Genomic DNA, 21969 nt, shown 5'->3' on the forward strand with positions numbered 1-21969 from the left:
TGTGTTGACATAGGTTTTTATTTCTCTTAGATAAATACCCAACGGCGGAATTTCTGGGTCATAGGGTAAGTGTATGTTTAACATTTTAAGAAATAACTAAACTGTGCCAAAGTGGTATTTGCTAAACCTTGATATTGCCAGTCTTTAAAATTTTGGTTGTTCTAGTGCGTGTGCCTATTTTGTGGTTTTAATTTGCATTTTCCTGATGACTCGTGATGTTGACTCTCTCTTCTTGTGCATGTTGGCCATTCGCTTATCATCTCTTCTGTGACGTTTCTGTTCAAATCTTTTGCTCAACTTTTAAAATAAGTTGTCTTATTATTGCGTTGTAAGAGATGTTTATATATTGTGGATATAAGCCTGTTTCAGATGCACGTTCTACAAATATTTTCTACCAGTCTGTGCCTTGCCTTTTCATTTTCTTAGTGGTATCTTTCAAAGAGCAATGGTTTTTAATTTTGATAAAATCCTATTTATCATTTTTCTTTTCATAGTCCATACTCTGTGTTCGAAGAAATCTTTGCCAAAGTCACACAATTTTTTTCTATTAAATAATTGTAGATTATCTTTTATGTTTAGATTTCTGATCTATTTTGAGTAAATTTTTGCATATGGTGTGAGGCAGGGGTCTGAATGAATTTCCTTCTCCTTATAAATATGTATTTATTCCAGCACCATTTTTTTGAAATAGCTATGTTTCTCCACTGAATTACCTCTGCATCTTGGTCAAAACTCGTTTGACATATATGACGTCTATTTCTGGACTCTCTATTCTGTTCCACTGATTTATATGCCTAGTTTTCACACTCCCTTGATTACTAGAGCTCTATGCTAAGTCTTACATCAGTTATAATAGTTCTTCAGTTTTGTTTTTTTCAAAATTGTCTTGGCTATTCTAGGTCCTTTGCATTTCTGTGTAAGTTTCAGAATCAACAATTTCTAAAAACCAAGACCAAAACAAACAAACAAAAACCCTTGGGATTTTGCTTAAAGTTACATTCAATCTGTAGATCAATTTGGTGAGAACTGATATCTTAACAATGGTAGATCTTCTGATCCACGAACCTGATACATTATTTATCTCAGCTTTCTTCATTTCACTTAGTAATTCACACATTTTAAAACAGCTTTTGTTAACATTTATGTCCCAAAGAGGAACCATAATTCTTTCTTCGTGTCTTGGGTCTTTTTATACTCTAGGCAGGACAAAACCAAAGCAGAACTAAGAAAATCAAACCATTTTCATGTTGGGCATAAATAATTTATTCTCCCTTTTTCCATATAATGCTTATGTTCATAGAGTAAAATTGCAGATGAAGATCACCTAAAGAGATTACTTTCTCTGTTATAGTTTGAGGGAAAAAAATGACGATAATTCACAGACCAATTACCATAGGCCTCTAAATTTTTATCATTATAGATATGAATGCAATTGATATGAAGATATGTAACTGTCATTTGAACTGTGTATGGCATGAATATATTCTCAAGTTAGACCTAGTTGGAAGAGAATTGCCCCTTTTCAGAACATTTTCCCTTTCCTTCTGTGACTGTTATGAACCCAAAGCTACAGGACTATACACTGGTTATAGACTGAGATTGTATTCTTATAATTGTAGATTATAAGAAATTAATAGACTAGAAGTTTATAGAGCAGATTGCGATTGCAGATTCGAGATTGAGAGTTCACAGGTACAGCTGGAGGCTGTAGATTTACCTGGAATGTTTTTTGTTTCATTTCATTTGGATTTGTTTAGATTTTGTAAATTTGTGAAGGTCAGAAAAAAAAAAAAAAAGGATAGTCTACCATCCCCTGTCTGTATTTCTGGAATACACAAAGTTCTGAAAACCCCCGTTTTAAAAAATAGCAAACTTGATCAGACCCAACCTCATTTAGGTCTTAAACCTGACCAAAACTGACCTGAGGCTATTTTTGGTCTTTTCTATCCTTTAGTGTGAATATTCAAAAAATTCACTGCAGAAATGTTTATGCATTTGCTTATGGGATGCTGTTGCATACCCTGAATAGTATATGATCTGTATACTACATTATCTTTCTAAAATCTGAAAAGTTCTCAATTCTGAAAGACATCTGAGCCCAAAGATTTTGCACAAGTGTTTTGGACTTGTGTATCTGATTTCTTGTCTATCTTGAAGGTTTGTAGACATACTGTGGTGCACTTCCAGAATCCTTTTCTCTGTGTGTGTGTGTGTGTGTGTGTGTGTGTGTGTGTGTGTGTGTGTGTGTGTTATTGTTGTTTTGTTTGTTGGTTGGTGGTTTCTTTTTTTTTTTTTTTTTTTGTCACACCTCATCTGTGAGCAGCTATGTAAGTATGATGTCGAAGTCCTTGGCAGCTCAGACTATATTCCGTCTTTCTAACAGCATCTGGCTCTTCAGGGGGATTCATCCCTTCCCTCTTGGGGACTAACTCTGGTATGTCCTCACAGTACAGAAGCTGAAGGGGACAGAGACTCCTGCCCCAATTCTGCCAAGTGTGGGTCATGTTTGACACAAACTTGGCTGGCTATTCAGATGCACAGTCCTGTTAACTCTTGGAGGAGTTGGGTAACAACACAATGACTGATGAAAGACTGTACATCGTACATCTCAGCAGCATGTAGTAACAAATATGTTCCTGTATCTTAGTCCTCTGGACTTATTAGACTGTCCTTATTTCTTGGTACCTGTGAAAGTGACCTTATTTGGAAATAGGGTCTTTGCAGATATAAGTTAAGATAATGTCATACTGGATTAAGGGAGGACCCTAACCCAATATTACTGATATTGTCATGAGAAGAGACCAGGAAGGCATTTTCCCTAGAGCCTTTAAGATAGAGAGTTTGACACTCTTAACATCTTAATTTTGGATTTACATCCATCAGAACTGGAAGACAATACATTTCTGTTGGTTTAATTATTTTTAAAATTTTTGTTTTATTTATTTTTATACATGTTTATTTTTGAGAACAGGGGAGAGAGAGTGAGAAAATATATGGGGGGAGCGGCAGAGAGAGAGGGGGACAGAGGATCCGAAGTGGCCTCTGTGCTGATAGTAGAGAGGCCTGATGTGGGGCTTGAACTCACATACTGTGAGAGATCATGACCTGAGCCAAAGTCAGATGTTTAACTGACTCAGCCACCCAGGTGCCCCCCACCTTTTAAAAACCAGTAACTATGCCCAATGTGGAGCTCAAAATTACAACCCTGAAATCAAGAGTTGTATGCTTGGGGCAGCTGGATGGCCCAGTTGGTTAAGTGACTGACTCTTGATTTCCACTTAGATCATGATGTCACAGTCATGAGGCTGACCCCACATTGGGCTCTGTGCTGGCCATGGAGCCTGCTTGAGATTCTGTCTCCTCCTTGCCCTCTGCCCCTCCCCTGCTTTCATGCTCTCTCTCTCAAAAAAAAAAAAAATAAATAAATAAAAGACTTGTATATTCTACTTACTGAGCCAGCCAGGTACCCCACATTTCTGTTGTTTTAAGCCACCTCATTTATAATATTTTGTTACAAACAAAACTTTGAAGCTAACACAGTGTCCGTTCTCTTTTGGTTAAGTCAACCAGTATTTGCTTCTTTGGTTTACAACTAGGAATTCCAATTCATATGCCAAATAATGATCTATATATTCTCATGTGATTCATTCATGTAACATTTAAAAATTCTCAACAGGAATATGTTTAGATAAAGTTTTAAATTTTCCTACCTAAAGAGCCACAAGTACCAAAGCTAGAAGAAGATAAAAAGACAACTCAGAAATGTAGCTGTAACACTACAGGGCCACCAAAATCCTGAGGGATTCCAAAATAAAATTTTGTTGCTCCTATCAACAAATTAGTGAATAGCCAATCAGCGATTGGCTTTAAAATAGATCGTAATAGGCTGTCCTTTATGTAAGACAAAGTCTTCTTTTATGTTATGATTGCTTTTCAAGATATATTACATTATGATTAACGATCATGTACATTGTTTTGACAATCAGAGAATTTATGAATGAGAGACTGATTTGCCTGCAGTGATGAACTGAATTGTAAAAACAAAACAAAACACAAACACCCAGCATTAGCAGGGATGATATCATTCAAAATTTGTTCAAGAATTGTGTTACAGTTTTGCTTGCTTTTAAATCAGAAGAAAAAAAAAAGGCAGCCGAAAGGCATTTATTTTGTGGTAACAAGCATCTGACAGGTCTCATTAGAAATACCCACTCACAAATCCATAGATGTAGGCTGGTTTGTTTCTGCCAGATCACATTTACGTGACCTCTCAAGCTATAGGCTCTAGATATCTTACTCATGCTTTTAGTTTTTTGCGAGGCGGAATGTCAACAACTTTCACTGTTCTTTCTTCCCAAGTTCTTGGAGTGAAGGTCATGACTCTCACGAATCTACAGGGACACATGCAGGAGTTGGGACCCTGTGCCTAATGTTTGTGTGTCAGGCGCGAAAAGCCTCCTTTATCTGCCCGAAACAAAACTCAAGGTCCAACAGAAATTATGACTCCTTTCTTCCATTTATGCCTGACAAAGCAAAATGAAACAAAACCGCAACAGTTCAAATAATCTGTGGAGGAATAAAAAAGTTGTCAAGGTGAAGAAGTATTACTAACAGGCATGGTAAGATTGTTCACACCAAAATTTCCAGGGAGATTTGTTGGGGCTTGAAAGTTCAACTATGCCATAGTTAGCGGTGTTATGTGGGGAGGTTGGGTGGCTGTCTGCCCAAAAGCCTCATAGTTTCTCACTTCCCTTGATGCATTTACAGTAGAGCCCTCAGATCTGCAGGCTCCGAAATGGCATGTAGTCAGCACCTCAAGATGGATCCATTTCTTGCAACGTAACGAACCCAGTTCACATGAGCCTAATATACAAACTAGATGCCATTTTACCTAATTAAAATAGAAAATATAATCCTGAGAAGACCAGACAAAGTTGGTTTTCTCAATAGCAAAGAGAACTAGAAATGAGAATCCAAATTGCAATGAGAAAGATGCTCCTATGTACGAAATCACAACAATGGAGATTATCTGTGTGATTCAAATTTCAGTAGTCTTGCATCCACACTCATGGGCAAAAATCCACCACTGGAACACAGTGGGCTCACTCCGGGAACCTGACCTTCCAGCCTTCGGCACTGCTGGCTACTCACAGCCAGCTGCTCGCCTTCTGACTCCCCGTTCTCCAGCCTCCAGTCTGGCCACTCTCCTTCTGAAGGGCAACTTCCTTCTCTAGATGTTTCAATGCTGTTGGTAAGACAACTGCTTTTGACATCAAGTCACCATCCTAATCTTGAGATTAGGAGAATCTTCCAGTCATCTAGTAACCTATTATTTACCCACAAATTTTTATACCATGTGATAGTTAAAAGATTCCAACTTAATAAATTCTGGCTTGGAGTAAACTTTGTTTTTACCCTGTGTCCCATCCACAGGCACAATGATCCTGAAAATGTCTCTGCCTCTTCTCACTGCATAGGAGGAACCTAGCCCATGAACATAATTATGAGTTACTTGAGAATTAAGGGTGAGTCTAATGGGTATGTACATGGTCATGTTTGTTGTATGAATGAGTGTGAATGACGAGTGCTGCTGTTGACCTGCTTTGACCTGATGTCAAGTAGGAGGTGCATTGATTCATAGAGGTTCTCATGCCCACACTTCCTGATGATCAGAAATAGTTTTAATGAAATCAAATCATTACTAATGAGTAAACTTCCAAGCTCCTAATGTTCCAGACATATTCAGTTCACAGTGAAGAAGTACATTGACCTTTGAAATCTGCTGTTTCATTTGAATAGTTTAGGCTGTTTTCTTTTTTCTAAGCAATTTATGCAAAAAAGCAGGATGCTGCCCCCAAAAAGAATGGTCAGTAATTGCAACTATGAGTCAATAACACAGATTATCCTGCTGTTTTCCTCCTTATTGGAAGAGGATCAGACCCGTCTCCCTAACATAAGAGTCCATTAATCAACACGTTTACTGAGCGTCTGTTATGTGTAGGGCATTGCAAGAGTTCTAATGGGTGATACAAATAATTATGATATGTCCTCCACCTTGGAACATCTTCCATATGTGTCAGCTAACTCTTATGTAGATGTTAGTTTTCTATCATCACAAGGCAGTACTGAGGACTACAGAGCAGGTGGAAGAAACCTCGAAGACCATAAGCAGTTATACACAGGCACGTAACAGTGGGAAGGGTGAAGAATTCTTTAGGGGCTTTCATGAGAACTTGGCTTTATTCTCAACTTTCTCTTGTCAGATGAGAAATCATTTGAGTATTTTATGTTCAAAGCTATTCAACTTTCTTGGATTATGTAATATGTTGTGAATTTTGGAGCCAAGTGTAATGAATGGCAAGGTCAGCTTCTCTACCTACATGCTCGTCTTAGGGCTTGACATACTAATGACTCTCAGACTCCTATCTACAGCCCTGCCTTCCCTTTGACCTCCAGACAAAACATTGACCTATCAGCTTGACACCTGCAACTTGATTGTATCCTAGTAGGCACCTCACACCTAATACATCCAAATCGGACCTCTAGTTTTCTACCCCGTCCCATTCTTCACCACCATCACAAGCCATCTTCACCTCTGTGAATGGTACTGCCATCTAACCACTTGATCAAGTAAAAACCCTACAAATAATTCTTGAGTTGTTTTTTCCTTCTTACTGTTCCTCCTTGCCTGTCCAATCCACAAGTCTTCTATGTCCTGGTTCCAAACTTTACCTACCTACTTCTATGGCTCTCGTCCAAGCTACCATCATTCTTTGGTTATTTATTTTTTATCTCCTAATTTTTTTATTGCGGTTAACATACATAAAGTTTACCATTTCAGCCATTTTTAAGTGTACAGTTTGGTGGCATTAAGTACATTCACACTGTCGCACAGCCATCACTGCCATCTCTCTCTAGAACTTTTCCATCTTCATAAACTGAAGCTGTGTACCTGTTAGGTAAGTTCCCACTCACTCCTACCTATAGCTTCTGGCAGGATCATTTTACCCTCGGTCTCTATGACAGAGGTTTCTACATGTTTCTACATAGGTTTCTCTATGACAGGTTTCTACATATTCCATGTAAATAAGATCATACAATATTTTCTTTTGTGATTGGTTTACTTCACTTAGCATCATGTCCTCAAGTTTCATCGAGGTTGTATCATGTGTCAGAATTTCCTTCCTGTGTAAGGCAGAATGGTATTCCCAAGCACGTCGACACCACATTTTGTTTGTCCATTTATCCACTAATGGACACTTGGGTTGCTTCCACCTTTTGAATATTGTGAGTAATCCTGCTACTTGCCCAGTCTTTGCATCTTCTCTTTTCCCCTAAAACCTATTTGCCTCACAGCAGCCAGAGTAATCTTTTAATCAGATCATGTCAGTTGTCTGCTTAGTATCTTCCAATGGCTTTCAACCAACCCCGTGATATCTCAACACCTCACCACACAGTCTTGCCCCAGTCTATGTTCTTCCCTGTCCCTCCGTGCACACTATATCCAGCCACAGACCTATTTGTCATTTTCAAACAGGCAAGACTGTTCATGTCTTGGGACCTTTACCCTCTGTGTGGAATGCTCAGTCCCAGAGTTTTACAGAAAAAGCTCCTTCTCCTCATTTAGGCCTTTGCTGTAGGTCACCTTCTTTGGGCACATAATCTCAAGTGCCGTTTCTCCCAACCATATTGCTGTCACATCTCCCTATTCTTTTTCCCCTGGCACTTATCACTATTGAAAGTTGATGTATTCATTTATTGATTTACTTATTTTCTGTCTCTTCATTTTCGTATGTGCCATCGTGCAAATACTGACCAGTGGATAGGATAATGACCAGTGTGATCTGAGAAATTTAAAAGTAGTGAACTTAATCAAAAAATCACCTGGCTGTTTTTTTTTTTTTTTTTTTTTTTTAAACTCTTCAGTCATATAGTATACTAATTTCCAAATGCCATGCCTAGGCAATTGCAAAAGGGCATATCATACTTCAACTACTGAATGCTCTCTGTGATTATGGTGCCTATACTATAATCATATGTTGCTGACAAATTGAAACCAAACATCTGGAGAGTGAGTATGTCCCTTGGAAGTACTTAAGACATAACAGATCAATATATTTGGAGAGAGACATGTCAAAATCAGTGTGTAATTTGTATTAAATGATTGTGGACACTCATCGATGGTACTTAAGGATCTCTGCTGGTATTGATCATATATTGCTATTAGGGAAAATAATGTGTGCTCTTAAACTGTGTGTATTTATGTACAAATCATTTATATATATGGTAAAATGTTGAACAATATCAGTACAATACATTAAGTATTAGTAAAATTAAGTTTTTCTCTTTTCAGATTAAAAACTAGATGCTCCGATATACTTATCGTCTGGGATGAATGTGTCCCACTCATGAGTCTACTGGCTGGATCACGGACCATGAAGTGTGTCAATAGCAAGGCTCTGCTGTCGCTGATCAACCTTCCATCAATATACTTTTTGAGGGGAACGAACAATTCAGTTGCTGCTGTTTCTCCTTGAAATGCACAGAGAGCCCTCTACGGTCACAGATATGATCTACTAGTTTCTGTTGAATCAAGTTATTAATATTCTAGAGTTAATTTTCCTTCACATCCTTCCTGGCAGTTAAAAAAAAAAAGTTTATTATAAGTCAAAAGAGACTTTCCTCTCCAGTATGACACTATGGAAAGATTTCATACAGTCTATCAGTGATTCAGTTGTACTCTCACTAATTCAGCTCGTACTTTACCCTACTTATAATTCATGTAGAGAAATTTAAGCTAATGCCTTTCAGAATGAGAATATTTTGTATTAAGAGATGAGTTGAAAGCAGAATATATGCAAGTTTTGCCCGTTGTTTATAAATGTATTTTAATAAATAGGATTAGCTTTTCTTAAGAACTAAAGATATATAGAGGGCATTTTTATTGAATTCTAGTGTACTCTAAGTTGCTAAAGTTTGGTGAAAGTCAAGGAGTTCGGGATGTTCGAGAGAGCAGCAGTCATTTGCTCGACGCACTGATTTTCTAGTTACGGTTTGTTTTGGTCTTGAAAAGTTGAGAGAAAAATTAGATTCTTCACCTCATAGCATTTGAATTATTCCTCTGTAACCTGATTGCCTGAATAGTTTCCACCAAATTGAAAATTTTCTTTGCCCGGGAGCTTTTGTCTAAGAGTCAGGTCATGCCAAGTCAGTCAAGCCAAGCCATGTCAAGTGCATGAAGAGAGGAAAAAGCAAACTGCCTTTGTGGGAGGCCAGGTCTATTCTTGGCTTTGTCTCCAATTAACATGTCACTTTACTGCGCTAGTATGGCTGTTTTCTTATCTATTGAATGGACACAGTGATTCCTGTTCTCCTACACATTTTTAGGAGGTGCCTTAGCTCCATAGGAAGTTGTATGGAAAGGACTATATAAGTAAAGACATTTTGCCATAGAAGTTGCTCATGTTTGAACTATTACTATGCAAATTAGTCTCTCATTTTTAAAGCCCATTTTTATCTACTGTTATTTATGTTTGTTTATTTTGGGGAGAGAGAGAGAGAGTGCACCCATGAGAATGTGGGGGGAGGGGCAGACAGAGGGGAAGAGAATCCCAAGCAGGCTCCATTCCGTCAGTGCAGAACCCATTGTGGGTCTCAATCCCATGCACCATGAGATCATAACCTGAGCCGAAATCAAGAGTTGGAAGCTTAACCGACTGAGCCACCCAGATGCTCCTATCTACTGCTATTTTTATCCCTATTTTCAAATAAACCTTTCACAGTTAGTCTTAGATTTACAGACAACTTGTGAAGATAGCACTGAATTCCCATATACCCCACCATCCAGTTTAATCTTTTATCAACATTTAAGGTTAGAATTTCATCCATTTTTTGTCAGTAAAAATAAATCTATATGCTCAAGGTCTAAAAAAAACAAATGTGGAATACCCTACTTCCTTTTCTGTGATCTTAGCTTTCCCTCCCCTTGCAATGGAAAACAGTGTATTTGCTGTACATAGATATATTAGTCATATTTTTGACTTCAAATAACAGAAAAGTCTGACTCAACTGGCTTCAAAAGTAAAGGAAACTTGTTAGCTGAGATAACAGGAAGTGTGGAGGTAGGGCCGTTCTAAGACTGATTCAGGAATTCAGTGATGTCACCAGAGCTAGATTTTTTCCATTTTTCTGCCTCATCAGTCTCCGTGAGTTGGCTTGTTGGCAGTCTAGCACTGCTCCTGGTTGCCAGATGGCTATGGTAGTTTGTGCATCTCAACCAGATATAACCACAACCAGTAGAAGAGGGAAGGTTTCTTCTTTTCTAATTCTTGATCAGCAAGCAAGACCTTTTCCCCAAACTCTTCGGCAGACTTTCTCTTCATCTTCTTTGGTTCAATTGCATCACATACCCATGACTACACCAGTCACTGGTCAGAGAATGGGGAGGGAGGGGATGCCATAAATGGCTTAGAGTAATCATGATGTGTCTCTTGGGGCTGAGACTAGGGTTCTCCTCTCCTGAGGAAGTATATGGCTATCTACAGGACAGTGGACACCTGAACAAAAGTAACATCAGGGAAGAAAGGACTTGTATGGTGGTGCTGGCATATGATTGTTGGGTAAGCAATTAACAAAGCCAACTACTTGCATAATAATAGTGACTGGAAGAAATTTAAATGATAAAATAACTAACACTATGTGCTTATTATATACCAGGTATTATTCTAAGATAGAAAATCATTAAGTCATTTTCTAATGTCCTTTAAGGTAACAAAGATTTGGGGATCCAATATGGGTATGAGGGTCCTTTAAAATTTGCATAGCTGACCATTTTACAGATTCTGAGATACTATATGCACCCCCAAATATTTGTTGAGCTATGTTGAATGAATACTTTGTGTAGATCTATGAAGCAAGATCTATTTTTGCTTCTTTTTGCTTGAATGTGATTTACTCTTCTAAATTTTGACTTATAACAATATATACATACTTCAAGTAGAGTTAGTATTGATAAGATACTTAATATTTTGTAGTTAGTAAGTTGAATCAGGATGAAGCTTAACTTACCAACTTTCAGAATGTTACCAACATTTGGAGAACAAGCTCATTTCAAATTATTATGTTTTAAAAAATTTTTTTCTTTAAAAAATTTTTTTTAATGTTTATTGATTTTTGAGAGCAAGCCAGTGCATGAGTGGGGGAGGGGCAGAGAGAGAGGGAGACACAGAATCCAAAGCAGGCTCCTGGCTCTGAGATGTCAACGCAGAACCTGACGCTGGGCTCGAACCCGAGAACTGTGAGATCATGACCTGAGCTGAAGTTGGACACTTAACCAACAGAGCCACCCAGGCACCCCTGTTTTTTTGTTGTTTATCGAGGTGTAATTTACAAAGAGCCAAAGACCAAAAGATTCTCTTTAGGTGTACAGTTCTACGAATTTGACAAATTCATACTGTGTACAACCACCACAATTAATGCAAGGAATATTTCCAACATCTTAGAAAGCTCTCTCATGTCCCCTTTAGTAGCCAATTTCCTCCCCTCTACCCTAATGGCCCCAGCAATATTACTGATTTCGTCCCTAGAGTTTTGCCTTTCCCAGAATATTATATAAATGGAGTCAGAGTATACCATCTTTTAGATCTGGCTTCTTTCACTTAACAGAATTCTCTCCAGATTTATCCATGTTGTGGTGTGCATCTGTAGTGGGATCCTTTTTATTGGTGAGTAGTATTCCACTGGATGGATGTACCACAGTTTGCTTACCCATTTCTAAGCTGTTGACATTTGGTTTGTTGCTAGATTTTGGCCATTATGAATTACGTTGCTACAAATGATTGTCAAGAGGTTTCTGTGAAAACACAGGTCTTCATTTCTCTTGGGTAAATGTCTAGGAATAGAATTGCTGAGTTATGTGGTATGCACTTAATTTTTCAAGAAATTGCCAAATTATTCAGCCAAGGGCTATACCGTTTTGCACTCCCACCAGCAACGTAGGAGGGTTTCAGTTACTGAACATCATCCCTCTATATTTAGTAATGTCAATTTTTTGGAGCTATTCTATTAGGTGTATAGTGGTGTTTTGTATGATTTTCATTTGTATTTTCCTAATGAGTGTGGCCAAATATCCCTTCATGTGCTTTTACAGCACATCTCTTCATTGGTTAAATGACTGCTCAAATCTTTTCCCGATTATTTTTTTTAAATAAATAACTTAATAAACAAACTTATTTGAGAGAGAGAGAGAGAGAGAGAGAGCGAGAGTGCACTCAAGTGCAAGTGGAGGGGCAGAGAGAGAGAGAGAGAATCCTAAGCAAGCTCTGCAATGCCTGCACAGAGCCTTGTAGGGGGCTTGAACATACAAACCTCGAGATCATGACCTGAACCGAAACCAAGAGTTGGACCCTTAACCAAATGAACCACCCAGGTGCCCCCTTTTCTGAATTTTTTATTGAATTCTTTGTTTTCTTAGTATTGACTTTTCAGAGTTTTCAAATATTGTGGATACAAGTTCTTGTCAGATAGGATTAGAAAGTATCTTATTCTAGTCTGTAGCTTAAGATTTCATTTTCTTAACCCTGTCTTTAGAAGATAAATGTATTTTTAAGATTCAAACTTTTCTATTCAAATGTTCTAGGTCTAGGGAAAATAAAACCAATTTTTTCTTTTGAAAACCCAAAAGACTATGATAATTTTCACAATAGATTTTTCCCTGATATCCTGAAGAAAATGTGAAGCAACAATATAAGGCTTTCTAAAATACTAAAATTATGAGCTATTTTATTCCTAAAATTCATAATTATTTATCTTTGTCTTGTAGGTTTGCAGCATGATTATTACGTGTAATAGAAAATTAAGCTATAGAACAATGTTCGTGAACTTTTTTTTTCTATTTTATGATTTTTTTAATGCACGGAATTACATATTTTTTCAAATTTTTTTTAAAATTTACATCCAAATTAGTTAATGTATAGTGCAACAATGATTTCAAGAGTAGATTCCTTAGTGCCCCTTACCCATTTAGCCCATCCCCCCTCCCACATCCCCTCCAGTAACTCTCAGTTTGCTCTCCATATTTATGCGTCTCTTAAAAATATGGAAGCTTCATGAATTTGCACATCATCCTTGCACGGAGGCCATGCTAATCTTCTCTGCATTGTTCCCATTTTAGTATATGTGCTACCAAAGCAAGCATGTTCATGAACTTTTTCTTCTGGCTCATTATAACACTGTTATGTCAGATGACTCCCCCCTCCGCCACAAATTACCAATTACTGGAATAATGTCATATTAATTAAATGCAATACTAAGCCAATGCTCTTGTTATACAACTTTGGAGATTTGGTCTACCTGTTGAGATAGGCTAGCTCCCAAATCTCAGTGACTGAACATGAGTGTTTATTTCTGGCTCTTCTTGAGTGGTGGTGGTTGTGTGTGGGTGGGTTGCTCCACGCCTCTCAGAGCCCTTGACGGTGGAGCCTCAACCTCTGGAACTTTGGATGGGTTGGACAGCCGCATAAGAGGGAGAATGGAGCATCCTTCTGGGCTTTTCACTGACAGCTCATCCGCTCACCTTTCCTCAGCCAGGATTGGTAGCATCGCCCTGTGAAATCGTGAGGAGGCTGGAAAGTGTAGTCTGCTGTGCATTCGAGAAGTGAAGGAGAATCCAATAGGGGTGAGCACTAATAATATTTATCCCATATTCTAAAAGAGCATAAAAGATAAATTATAACCATGTTATTTAAATTAGACCTTTTGAGACCATTTTATTACTTACTGGCTGGGAAACTGGGATGAGTTACTTAACCTCTGTGAGCCTCAATGACCCCATTTGGAGAAGGGGTAATAGTGATGGTTAACATTTATTGTGTGTATACTAGGAGCCAGGTCCCGTTAGAAGTACTCAACATATAGGACACACTTTAATCTTTGCAACTCATAGGCAGCAAGAATGTATAGTCCTTGCTATAGATAAGGCAGTCGGGGCTGAGAAGCCTGAGTAACTTGTTGACCCAGATGGTTTGTGAGAGTTGGTTCTAGGATTGGAAGCCAGGCGTCTGGCCCCAGCACTGCTGGGCCTCGTGACTAGGCCCCATTTCTTCTTTTGTAGTCATCATACCTGTTTGAATTAGGTGCCTGTTAAGTGCCCAGCGTACTAGGTGCAGTGCTGGCCATTGTAACAGTTTAGATGTGGTGGTAAAGATAGAAAAGGAAATTTAGCTAATGTATTCATTTGAATCTTTCAGTAAAAACGGTGGTTTGGTGGGGTCGGGGAGCAGAGGGGTTGGGAGGGGTCATCCCCAAATGAGTATGTATCTGGCTAAGAGTTTCTATCCACAATTCCGTAAGGAGGTCCTTTGTTTTCTACAACTCATTTTCCACTCTGATCTCAATATTAATAGTGACGTTCATGGAGGCGTCAGTTCTAGCTTGGACACTGGACAGGTATTCACAGAGGTCTACAATATGGTCTTTGGTGGAGGTGCTGCCTTATACATTTCTGCGTCTGTTCCCTCTCTGAGCAGAAGTAGCTTCTATCCTGGCCCTCTTAGAGTTCTATGCAGCTTAAGGCTCAGTGTTTCTGGGTATGTCTTCAGCAATCAGTAACTTTGTTAGACATTTTGACCAAATTTCTCTGGCAGCACATACAAGAAATCACCCAGAACCCTATGCTAAGAATTCGAAAGATACCCTTGTCAGTTAGGGATACTTTGGGATCAAGTAACAGAACACCTAAAAGGTGATGGTTGAAATAAGAAGAGTCCGGCAGTGCCAACCTGGGCTCAGTAGCTCCTTTCCTTCTGGCTCTGGTAGTTTGTCTTTTCCTTATGGTCACAAGATGGCTACTGTAGCTCCACCCATCGCATCCTTACATCAAAGGCAAAAGGATGGCAGAAAAGGGGGTTTCCTTCCATCAGGGGAGAAAAATTTCCTCTTAAACTTCACCATAGGTGTTTCCTTGCTGCTCACTGGCTGCAGTGGTTCTGTGTGCTCATGACTGGACCAGTCCACCTGCACTGTGATAAAGCATCTTCCTCCAATTCTTGGTCAAGATTGTACTGTTAGGAAGGATAAATGAGTGTGTGTGTGTGTGTGTGTGTGTACACAATCAATTTTGTTTGCCACATATGCTTTCTTACCCCATAAACTCTTTCCTATAGGCATCCAGGAACAGATCACTCCCTATATGAATTTTTATCCTGAGGGCCTGTTAGCCTCTCTGGAACTGGTCCCAGGGGCCCCCCGAGGGTGGCAATATTGACTCCCTCTCTAGATGGGGGGAGGGCAGATCAGGCTGTCTCTGGTCAGACTCCAATTTCAGCATACAGGGAGTTAATGGTTTCTGAAGCAGTTAAGATGCCCTTCCTCATCACAGCTCTAGCTATAGCAACAAAATGCTTCTGTGCCAGTTAGAATAAATGAGCCCACTATGTTGGGGACTCTGTAATTTGACTCCAACGAGTTGCAAACTCAGATCCTCTTTAGGTAGAGATTAGATCAAGCATTTCAGGACAGTTTGTATCAGGCCTCATGTTTTTAATGAGATATGACACCAGGTTGAGTCTGATGCATATTCAGTTGAATATTTCAAATTTAGTTAATGAAAGCATCTGGACTATCTTTAGATCATACAGGCTGCCATGCTAAAAGGGGCTCATTATAAAGTCATAAGAGCTGTTTATTTTGTTCTGTTGAACTTTCACTATTTATGAGTAAAAGGGGATAGTTTTTTCGATTCTCCCTTTCAGAATTTCTGCAACACATGGGAAAGACCAGGCGCTGGGGGTGGGGGTGGGGTTCCACGAAACTTGCCATGTCTACTGTCAGATTCCTTTTGGTTGTTCTTACTCCATAGTGGAGGCTAGGGGTGTGGAGGGAGCAGAATGGGGAGCCTACCGACGCCAAGTTTGATATGGTTGTCTTCCAGTGTTCCGTCAGGTACTGCTAACAAACTACAAGAAGAGGATCTCAGGGTGTCGATCACAGGTCAGTCTGGGCAACAGACACCACAATTTCATTTTCAGGATTAGGTACACATACATCTTAGTATTTACTTTTTGTTTTTCAGCTTTCTGAAAACAGATAGTATAGAGAGAAATCCTTCTCTTTAGAAAAAACATTTAGCCAAGTTTCCTTTATTGTTCCAAAAAAAAAAATAAATAAAAAAAAAATAAAAAAAAAAAAGTCAACTTTGGGTACCTGGCTAAGTTGTTAAGCATCTGACTTCGGCTCAGGCCATGATCTCATGGTTCATGAGTTCGAGTCCCACTTGGGGTGAACATGGGCCCCACCTCTTTCTCTTTGTCTCTCTCTCTGCCCCCACCCCTTCCACTCCCCCTAGCTCGCTTGTGCCCTCTAAAAAAAAAAAAAAAAAAAGCAATAAGCAACTTCTACAAGGAGCATAGTTCAATTAGTTAACCCCTCTGTTACTGAGCATAAAAGCACTTACCTAACCTGGCCAGGGGTATAGCAAAGAGTAGTTAATTGTTTGCCAAATGCTGTCAAGCTCCCAGGTGAGAGCCACACTTTCCATGCCCAGCATTACTGTTGCAGTATTTCCCTGCCCCCCAAGAGAATCTGCTCCAGAATATGCCTCCAATGTGTAGGGATACTGGCCTGTGTTTTGAGAGGGGAGCATCAGAAGTTGCTGAATTTTTAAAGAACTGTTCAGCTTGCCTGTCATCTAATAAGGTTTATTTAAATTTTTTTTTTAACGTTTATTTATTTTTGAGACAGATTGTGAGCCGGGGTGGGGCAGAGAGAGAGGGAGACAGAATGTGAAGCAGGCTCCATGCTGAGCTGCTAGCACAGAGACCGACACGAGGCTGGAACCCAGGAACCGTGAGATCATGACCTGAGCCTAAGTCAGACACTTAACCGACTGAGCCACCCAGGCACCCCAGATGAGTTTTATTTTTAAAGGTGGGGGTGCTGGCAAAAATCATGTCTTTTCAAAACCCCTAAATAGTGTTGCAAACATCAGTCAGAAGAATAAGGACACAAACTAATAATTTCCCCAAATTCCTTTTGCTTTGCCTTTTTTGTTTGTTTCTTTAAAGATCAAATTCGAACGTTTTATGCTTTCTTTCAATGAATTAACCGTGGCTCGGAGAAAGTATTTCAATCCTGTTCAAGACACTTTTTCTAAGTAACAAACCCACGCACCTTTCAGGGCTCAGCGGACTTGGGCCGTCAGTCAGACGGGTATGTGCCAGCCGCGTTCTGTGCTGCCCTGCTGCCCAAGTTGTATTTATGGCAGAGGCTATGGTCACTGTTGAAACCAACACGGGCTCGCTGCCTCTGAGCTCCTCCTCCAGAGCAAAAGAATGGTAAACTAGGCATCTGTCTGTGCAAACAATCAACTAAGCATATGCCCACAGTCAAAGGAGGGTCTTGTTCCGCCAGTCTCTTAACTTTTGGAAAAATTGCTTTTTTCTAAATGAGTTTTCGAAAAGCAGTCATAAGCCAAGCTATCCACATTATAATGATTTCTAAATTAGCACAGAAAATGCACATTTTTAATGGTGTAGATCATTATTAAATGGATCCTTCTATGATAGTAGTAATATTAATTATATGATGTATAATAGAATTATAATATAGGATACTAGTTTTATTAGAGCTATGATTTATGGTGCATTAAGTACTAATCTTGTTTAATCCTCATAGTAGTCCTAGGTGGTAGGTATTATTTCAGTTGGGCAAATGAAGAAACTGAAGGTTTTGGAGAGTTTGCTTTTCTGTAAGTGGATAAGCAGGGATTCCAGTCTGTTGTCAAAGCCTGTGTGAGTCACAAGGCTCTACTGGGTCCAGGTCGAGATGCTATGCTAACCTTTTTTGGTGATGATCAGAAAAGTTCATGAATTGTTATTGGCTTAAATATTATCCTTACATGAGAAGACGATGGTACACATAACATCTGTGGACTGTTTTCAATGGAAGGAAAATCCAGTGAACATATAAATTGGCCAGGGACTAAAGAAGTCTTAAAAATGTTTCCCAATTCATTCTTAGTGGCACATTCTTAAACTAAGTGGCGATGTATAGAAACTGACTGCCAGCAAACAATAAGAATTTTAGGTTACTAAAGTCAAAGTAAAATTAGGGTATGAGGGCAGGGCAAAAAGAGCTAAGGTTCAGAACGCTCCTTTGAAAATACACAGCAACCCTTTACTTTGTAAATAATAAGCCTAAGGTATTGGAAATTCCTTCCAGAATAGATTATTAACACTGTGGTGGAAAGGACAGTGGACAGCAGACTAGGAGGTACAGATTCTGGTCCTGCCCCTAGTTAGTTAGCTATGTGACCTTGGACAAGTCACTTGTCCTCCTGCACAATGAAACCTCTGGTCCCTTCAATTCTTAAATTCTGAGTCTAGGATTCAAACTCGTCTCCTCTTTGCTAAATGGCTCAATTTTACTTTCTGCAAACCTCTTAAGACATCGTCAGGGAGCAGAGGGGAAATGCAATTCCATTTTCACATGAGTTTCTTTGCTAAATCCATGCCCCCATTCTGCTGTTTTTAACCCCTCTGTCATGGCAAAAACACTTTCAAGGATGGGGGGGAGCAAGGAAGATGAAAATAATTTGCCAAAAGACTGAGTTTTACATTTATATGCGAAGCATTCATGTACACTTTGTAGTCTCTTTCATTCTTCTGCTTTTCGATCATCCCGTTATGTTGATTACCTTTTTCATTTATTGCAAAACGCTTCTTAAAAAATATTAATTTTGAAAATCAAGATGCGTATTTCTATTCAAATTAACAAAGTATTTTTCAGCTTTTACCTACTTATCTGTCAAGTGCAATGGTCATTATTTAAGCTGCTAGAATAAACTGACACAATTAAAAGGTTTTAGGAAAATGATTTATGGCTTAATGGTAAGTATATTAACCGAAGGTACATTACTAGGTAAAGCATACCCATCTCCTTTATCCTGGAAAGTATTTTAACATTTCTTTTGGGGAGCATGTTTTAAAACAAATATTACAAATACATGGGGCGCCTGGGTGGCTCAGTCGGTTAAGCGTCTGACTTCAGCTCAGGTCACGATCTCATGGTCCGTGAGTTCGAGCCCTGCGTCGGGCTCTGGGCCGATGGTTCAGAGCCTGGAGCCTGCTTCCGATTCTGTGTCTCCCTCTCTTTCTGCCCCTCCCCCATTCACGATCTGTCTCTGTCTCAAAAATAAATAAAAGTTAAAAAAAAAAATTAAAAAAAGAAAACAAATACACAATCACTACCTTATAGAAATGCATTTTACTATGTAGTAAATTGATACCCAGATGATATAAAGACCATGAAAGAGAAGGCAGGCACATTCTGCAGCTGACCTTGAAACCCCCGCCTGGTTTTACTGAAAGCAAAAGAAAACACCCAAGGAGCATGTCAAACTACCTAATAGAATATATCCTCAAATCTGAAGATCCTTATGCAGACCAAATGCATAGGGACCCCGCGTTTTTTCAATAATGTCACTTTCACATCTTACTGAAACAACTATCCATGGCCTTCTGTTTATCTTGAGTTTTTAAGTCATTTTTCTATTGACATATTTAGCTTATATAAATTACTGAACAGACTTGAGCCACAGATAGTTCACTTGGTGTCATAGACCCAGTGGAAAGGAATACTGCTTGTTTTATTGCTCAGACTGATGAACAAGATTATGAGTTCTTTTCCAAATGCTTTGAGTTTATTTATACTTGCACTAAATATGAATGGCCTCGGGCAGATATTGGAAATATGTGGCATCTATGTGATCACTACCCACTTCAAAAGCTAGTGCACATAACTGATCATACCCTTATTTCCTGATGAGCTGAACTGGGTCTCAGAACCCTTCTTAGCAAACACAGCCAGCATAAACAGTGAACTAGTTGCTGTCCAGATTCTAGAATTAAAATAGCTTATTAAAAGCCTCAAAGGTTTGTTTCTTTCCTAATTACACTGTGACTGACTTTTCTGAACATTTCAAGCCTTTTTCATTTTGATAATGATTTTTTTTTTTTTAAAGAAGGACCTTTTATTGGGTCTTTTAAAATTCCCCACAGTACTGAAACACTTTTAAATATACATTAGAGACTCAGTAAATATTTGTGTTTTGAATAGCCTAAATGCTAGAAATAGATGACAGTTATCACATAGAAACAGAGGAATATCACAGAGGTAACTGGGTGTCTGTTCTCTCCAGATACTCATGGAAGGAACCGTGCACCAGTTTTTGGCCCTAACACATTAAGTCCTGGGAAACTGGCAAAGAAATGTGAAGTTCCAATTCCTTTGGTATTGTAAGTTTCCAAAATATGAGGAAATGTGTCAAATGCCTAGGGCTTTCAAATGATAATATACTCTGACTTAATGACTAAGAGCAATGCCCACTGAGCAGTTCACGGAGAGTGTCTCTTCCAAGTCAGATCCTGTTGGCAAATGACCAAAGAACCCTTCTTTCCTGATCCAGTCAGCCACTCCTATGGCCCGGAAGCACTTTGCCATGAACTCAGTATTATAAAAGTGAGCAGTTAGAAGTACCATTTGCAGCTAATCTAAGAATTCCACTGAATATCCCAAAATTTGTGTTGGAAACACATTGGCACTTTGACTTGATTTCAGAGGAAATTTTTTAATTAAATTTTTTCAATGTTTATTTTTGAGAGAGAGAGAGAGAGAGAGACAGAGAGGGAGAGAGGGAGAAAGGGGGAGAGAGAGAGAGAGAGAGAGAGAGAGAGAGAGAGAGAGAGAGAGAGAGAGGCGGAGACACAGAATCCGAAGCAGGCTCCAGGCTGAGTTGTCAGCACAGAGCCAGAGGCAGGGCTCAAACCCACAGAACGCAAGATCATGACCTGAGCTGAAGTTGGATGCTTAACCAACTGAGCCACCCAGGCACCCCCAAAGAAAACTGTTTCTTAAATCTTGAATAGAAATGTAAAGATAAATATACCTTAAGCCTAATTTTTTTAAAAAGAGAAACAAAGTTAAGAATTTTAAGTGTTCTAGTTTCTTTAGCAATATATTGGAAAAGCACCACACTAAGGCCAACTTGAAAGTAAACACAATGAAATCACATGAACTCCCCTTAAAACTAGTATGCATTCTAGAATACTCTGGTTGATGGGAGTTTCCAAATACTTTATTCATACTTAAATTTTTTTCAATTAATTTTTTGAATGTTTATTTTTGACAGAGAGAGAGTGCGTGTGAGCATGAGCAGGGTATGGGCAGAGCGACAGGGGGACAGAGGATCTGAAGTGGGTTCTGTGTTGACAGCAGACAGCCTGATGCGGTGTTTGAACACATGAACCCCAAGATCAAGGCCTGAGCCAAAGTCTGATGCTCAACCGATTGAGCCACCTAGGTGCCCCAGTAATTAATACTTTAACACTTACCTATATGATACTTTTCTCTGATTCCAGTAAACAGTTTTCAGCTGAAGACGACAGTCAAAAGCTTCCATTTTTTCAACTCAAGTGAATGAGAACATACTTAGTGTACGTGTAGTCATTCATTTGTTCATTCAATATATATTGAGTACCTCTCTGTGCCAGGAACTCTGTTAGCTGCTGGGGTCTAGTGCAAAAACCAGACAGATACAGTTTCTACTCTATGGAGCTTATAGTCTATTTGGAAATCTCACCATTAAGTAACTACAGGAAGAAGTAAGTCAACAATGGAGACAAAAGGTGCCTCCATCTCTCAGTTTACCTATAAAACTGGCTTCCTGTACAGGTGGTTTGGATTATGTAAATTCTGATTTGCTGTATAGGAGAAATTTCCATTAAAACCTAAAAATACATAAAGTCTACTAGAAACACACTAAATAGTTCTTTCTGAATGTATCTGTGTTGAATGAACATAAAAATAAAGGCTTTTTTTTTTTTTTTTTTAAAGAAAAAAGTGCTACTTATTCTGGAAATACCTTTAACCAAGGCAGTTTTCAGGGGAATTCATGACCGCTTTGGGTTAATGGTC

The 21969-nt window shown here is 38.9% G+C and overlaps 1 protein-coding gene and 1 non-coding gene across 2 annotated transcripts in view; both read right to left on the reverse strand.

Moving 5' to 3' along the window:
- Positions 1–21969, reverse strand: part of CDIN1 (CDAN1 interacting nuclease 1) — a 275902-nt gene that overhangs the window by 32780 nt on the left and 221153 nt on the right. The window lies entirely within an intron of this gene.
- Positions 13089–13191, reverse strand: LOC131518347 (U6 spliceosomal RNA). The gene has a single exon (XR_009265037.1). It is a non-coding gene; the product is annotated as a U6 spliceosomal RNA (small nuclear RNA).

Source organism: Neofelis nebulosa, chromosome 7, assembly GCF_028018385.1.
Source record: "Neofelis nebulosa isolate mNeoNeb1 chromosome 7, mNeoNeb1.pri, whole genome shotgun sequence".
Lineage (NCBI taxonomy): Eukaryota > Metazoa > Chordata > Mammalia > Carnivora > Felidae > Neofelis > Neofelis nebulosa.